Here is a 6,014-nt window from a genome sequence, read left to right on the forward strand (position 1 = left end):
GATGCCATAACTCTTTAGTCTCGTCATGCCGGGAATCTGATGCCCTGTTTGGACCCTAAAGCATTCGCGGGACATAGTGATGTCTCGGACGATCGGACTTGGGAAACCTCCCGAATCCATTCAATATGCACAAAGGAACCATCCTTGCGTTACCATATATGGCATGTACCACCCAATTGTATCACAGTTGCCAGCTCCAAGTGCAGTGAGAAAAGTCCTTAGTAGCATGATTGAAGACATGAATCCCACATCCAAGCCAAGTTCATCTGTCTGATCAGAATGGATGGCTCTCCCACATCTCCATTCCACTTTAGGAGGACTTAGCCCATGCAATTATGAATGCGTTATAATGAGGGACAAGGGTTCCATTTTGTGTGTTTACCTAAAGGTGAATAACGTTGGATCACTCTAAAGTGAAGGAAAATAAAGCTAGGAATCTCTTAGAAAACAAAGATAGCATTCATATCAAGGCAAAAATGCTTTTTAGTTAGGTTGATAGGTATGGATGATCCATGGGGGGTGATGGAGGCCATGTGCTGGAATATGTCTCTCACGTCATGAAGCACCACCAAGGACCAGCCAGCCATGAACGAACTTCATGGAGAATTCCCTTGTGATGAACTGAGTGGGATAGGATGGATACAATACAATTGTGGTCATGATTAGTGTCACTAATATATGGAGGATCCTTCAGCAAAACTCCAACGACTCCTGTTTTTCAAGAAATGGACAGTAACAAGGAAAGTGATTTTGCTATTAAAATTTGAGCAAGTAATGGGTATCGTCTAGGTTGGATTTACATGGTGGTGGTGGACTCTAGTCCAAGACTCATGGTTGAGTGTGCAAATTAGGTGTTAGTGCCGCCTTCTTCGGAGACCCTTTTAGTGATTTTACGAACTTAGAAGCAATTCAATTGGAGGTGACACATTTTTCAAAGCCCCTGCCAATTAAAGCATGCAATACTACTGCATACATGCATAATTGGCATATATACTACCATCACATGGTCGTTCTTGGTGCAAACTGTCATCATTTCAACAACTTACATTATCTAAGATTCGTCACCTGAGATATGTTAGTAATGGGTAAGCTAAAATAGCACTTTTGGAACTGATGAGAGGCATGTTTGTTAGGAGTAATTGATACGCTACCACTTTTGGCGCCCGTGAGAAGTTCATATCTTAGGATTTTCATCGCTGAGTTTTAGCAGCAATTCATACGTATTGCTACCTAGCATTTTGCACTAGCAAGGAAAAAGATTGGCATAACTACTGTTATGAAAAAGATCATGCATAGTTTGCACTGATTCTCCAATGTTTTAATAGCCACAGCCTTCTGATTCAGCTTATACTACTAGTTTCTTGTTTTCATGCCTCTGACAACGACTTGATATGAATTTCAACAAAAGCCCAGTTGAATTTGATACCTCGACTAACCTGGACCCATGACAATTAACATGTGTGTTGTCAACGTTGTGCAGAGTCGTTTCTTTCCTTTCCTTTCCTTTCCTTTCCTTTCGTCCACTTAATTTCAAGGAGTTTTGATCATATCTCTGATGCGATTCTAATTTTCATAAGATTTTTCAAATCTTGAATTGACAGTGAAAGTGCACATGAGATGTATTGTCTGGTGAGATTGTGTCATCTCGCAGTTGAAGTCAAAATGCCGACTACAATTTTATCATATCCTACAATGAATTGAGTCAATCTTTGTACTGGAATTCCATATACTTGGATTATCTTGCGGTACTCAACTTTATGAGGATCTCCTCAAAGCTCAAGTAATCTTCGTGTTGTCCCGCTAAAATTTGACCACTCGTTAGATAACCACAATAGATGTCGGAGTTGACATATGTTGTTTTGGGAACTCATAAATAAATATGGGATCAAGGGTCTCGCAAGTTGAGTTCTGTCCCATTTAAATTGATTCGTAGAATTTTTATAAATTTTTGTGTAAATTTGTACAATTGTAGAGAGGGTTTTTAGCAGAGACTCTCACAATGACTTCCAAACTTTCCATTATTTTTTCTAGAATTTTGTATTTATTTTAATACATAAAATCTAATTAAAAACTTTAAAATAGTGGATTATAACTAATCCTATCACTAGTCAAATTTAAAATTTAAAACTTTTCCACTATCTCCTTCATAAACCGTTTATAGTTTGTTGTTTATACTTTAAGTCATTTTTACTCCTTAATTAAATAAAATACATTTGTCAAGCCAAAATTCTTAGGGATAATTGATTTAGTCTCATTTTAAAATCATTCACCCTATTATATCTTTATCACTTTAGCCCTTTTTATTCCTTCATTAAAGAGGATTAATTTATCTAGCCAAATCCTCGAGATAATGTGATTAGTCTTATTTTTTAGTTATTTACCCAATTATTTTTTATCGCTTTCCTTCTGAGTACAATAATCATTTATCAACATCTTCTAATGATATACTCAATTACTCTTATTTTTTAATAATTTATGTTACAATTACTAAATCAATTTTCTTGCAGTCTTAAACTTATCCTTATTCTTTTGTATTCATCAAGCTTAGGGCACTTTAATAGGTTTCCTTTTTATAATTTTTATGTTGGATTTTATTCAGTAGGTTTGTTTTTTTAAAGTTTTAAAATTTGAGTGTTGAAATTATACTCTAACATTAAATTGGAGTATGTAAATAACAATTATGACATTTTATTTGCACTTAGAATAAACTCGATATTAATATCGCGCAAGCAACTAGATGACTTTTCATTTAGCACATGTACACCAAAAAGTGCATGTAAAGAAAAATTTATGTATGAATTTTAAATTAAGGTGTATCTAGAAGGTTGCTTTTGGTGGTATTTTAGCAAAATTTTGATAAAAAGGTTATATTTCACCAAATTTACATCCGAAAGTTTACTTTTTCTCGATGATTGCAATTCTTGCTTTTTATTTGATTAAAAACACTTAAAAATGAGGCAGCAACTGCGAAAAATAATTATAACTTTTTATATGTCCAAAAAAACTTAAAAAGTGAGATGAAGAATCATAAATAGTGAAAGGATTAGAAAGATAGGACTGCAGGGTTAGAGAAGGGAAAGATTAGGGGAGAGTTATCAAATTAGATGATTCATATGAGTTTGGGCAAGTTATAATTAGGTTAATCTATATATTCCTACTTAGTTAATGGTTCAAAATAGATGAATTCGTCAATGAATATAGTTTTATATGGGTTTGGATTATTCAATCACCCATTCACGGCCCACTACTAAATTTTATTTACTTTTTCATCCACATTTTGTTTAGCAACAAAATAGTAAATCATATCAACATATCAAAGTTAATAAATCAATTTTTACCTAAAGAAAGAGAAAAAACAAAAAAATTACTTAGAGGAGCCTAAAATGGTCATCATAGTGAGTTTCAAATTTTGTCACTTTATGACAATCTAAAAATAATTTAGGTATTAATGCAAACAATCAATTAACATTCACGAAATTTATTAAGCTTTTATGAAAGGAATGGAGGAAGTAGGATAAATTTTAAAAAATAAAATAATAGAAATTAAAGAAGAGAAAAAACGATGAATACATCTTTGCAAGATTTAGAATATAATTATTAGAGTAATTTAGATTTACCCACTAATGATTGAGTTTGAATCTACGTTTAATTTAATTAAGTCATAATAATTGGGTAGGATATGAAGGAGCGAAAAAAGGTTGTAGGAATACGAGAAAGTGAGATTCAAAAAGTGAAAAGGATAGTAGTTGACAGTAGGGGGAACATCGAGGAGATAGGAGGTTGAAAGGTGGAAAAAGTGGCACGAAGGGAGATAATATGAAAGAAATGGATAATAATGTTGTATTTGGCTATATTTTCCCCCTCTCCTATAAAAATCGGTGCATTGCACGGGTCAAAATACTAGTTTGAGTGTAAGCTTGAATTTATCAATTCACATAATCAAAGTTGACAGTTTTATCAAACTGTACAAGTTTACACTAAATATGGTAAGAATTACACGAGCTAATTTGAATTAGAAAAAACTCAACTTCTGATAAGTATGTGGGGATTGCCCGTTTGAGCAGTTTTCAAGATTGTAAAATCTTTTACTACATTAATCATCAGGCTAAAATTTTAAATGTTTTGATTCGAAAATTAAATTTAGCATCATAAGAGTTGTTAGACTGGTGCACATGAGGACGTTTTCTTGATACAGACGCTAAATCTTGAATTGTAGACGCAGCTTGAGAGTTTGGCGACCAACCACAGCATTATCTAACCTTTTCCTGACGCCCAAATTCCGAGGTGGGTTTAGTTTAACTCAAATCAATTCATTGGTCATCACCAAAAGATACAACTGATTTGATGCAGAAAGTCCAAGATTTGAAGAGAAGGATTGAAAATTGGAGCGGTAGGCTTTGCTAAAAGCCAGACATTACCACTTCAAAAACTTTTGCTAACTGTTGAAGTCATCATACTTATGCTGTTACCTGTACACATTAGTTCATAGGTCACCCAATTAAAATGCCCAAGGAGCCATACTTTGTTAAACTTATTATGTACATTCGCATAAAGATGTCTGATCAGGCGAAAAAGGCTCGTGCTTTCTAGGGCCTTGCATAAATGTAAAATCAAATGCAATGGAAATGTAAATCGTTCACTATTCTCTCACCGTGAAATTTAACGGAAAAACTAACGGTTTTAAATAATGGAGAGATGACGCGAACAGTCGCTAAATCACAATATTGGAGGTTTACGTATTTTAACCAAAGAATAATGGTGGAGCCATGAGGTAATTGAGATACATGGAGCACTGCAAGAGCTGAATTGTTGTGCGTGGTCTCTTCTTGATCAAGGAAACGGTGGTATTTTATAAGCTACAATTTGGCTAAGAGAAAGGTGTATGATTACATAAAATAAATGGGAGCCATAAAGCTGGGGAACTTTATTAGAGGATTATTATTGTTGTGAGACAGTCCACGCCTGAGAATGGCTACATACGACAAAAGAAAAAGATTGGTAGAGAAGGGGGAAAAATCCTTCAACAGGGAAAGCGAAATGTCGACAGTTTTTGTATCGAGTGCCTAACTGCCGACCCTTTGCCTTTTTGACATATTCCTTCTTTGCTTAGATATAAATACTAATTAAGACGTGGAATTTACACACGCATAGAAATGTAAATATGGATAGGGTTTAGTGGGGTTTGATACACGAAATTCTCATCTGCTGAACCTTTTTACTGCTTCTTAGGATCAAATGAAATTAAATGACATCCTAATGATATTTGACTAATTAGCCATCTTTGGTGCTAAGGCATCCTAGGAGGCAATGGCCACCCTTCTTCTTACTCCCATAGCTTAACTTGGTCCAAATTTGGTGGAGACCCCATTATTCAACTCCTGCGGTTAAAGTCCACCAAAGGAAAAAAAAAAAAAGAAGAAGCACGGGGGGGGGGGGGTGGACGTGCGTTTGAATTTGGGCAAAAAACCTCAGCGGCCACTAAACTATTAGTCAAATAATGTTTTGGCCATCAAACTATTTTTCGTCAGTAATTAGCCACTAAACAACTTAATTAATAAATCCGTGACCATTTAATCGATAATTGCTCTTAATCTGTGAAATTAGTTGTACACATAGCAAAGTGTGAGGTAATTTTGTTCAACAATTACGCGACCCTATTTCATATAGTAACTGTTAATTTTACAGATTAAGAGCAATTATCGACTAAATGGTCACGAGTTTATTGATTAAGTTGTTTAGTGGCCAATTACTGACAAAACATAGTTTGATGGGCAAAACATGATCTGATCAATAGTTTAGCGGCCGCTGAGATTTTTTACCCTTTGAATTTTTGTTCTCTGGTTTGAGATCACAGTGAATAATAAATCAATTATGAATTGGATCGATTAGTTATTTTACAACACCATTTTGTCTGATCAAGTTAATTAGGCATTCGTTAACACCATTTTGAAATTTCTTGTGTTTTTTAGTTATGTGCATAACTAAAAAATTTATTATATTTGTTAAATTACATA

Source organism: Coffea eugenioides, chromosome 2, assembly GCF_003713205.1.
Source record: "Coffea eugenioides isolate CCC68of chromosome 2, Ceug_1.0, whole genome shotgun sequence".
Lineage (NCBI taxonomy): Eukaryota > Viridiplantae > Streptophyta > Magnoliopsida > Gentianales > Rubiaceae > Coffea > Coffea eugenioides.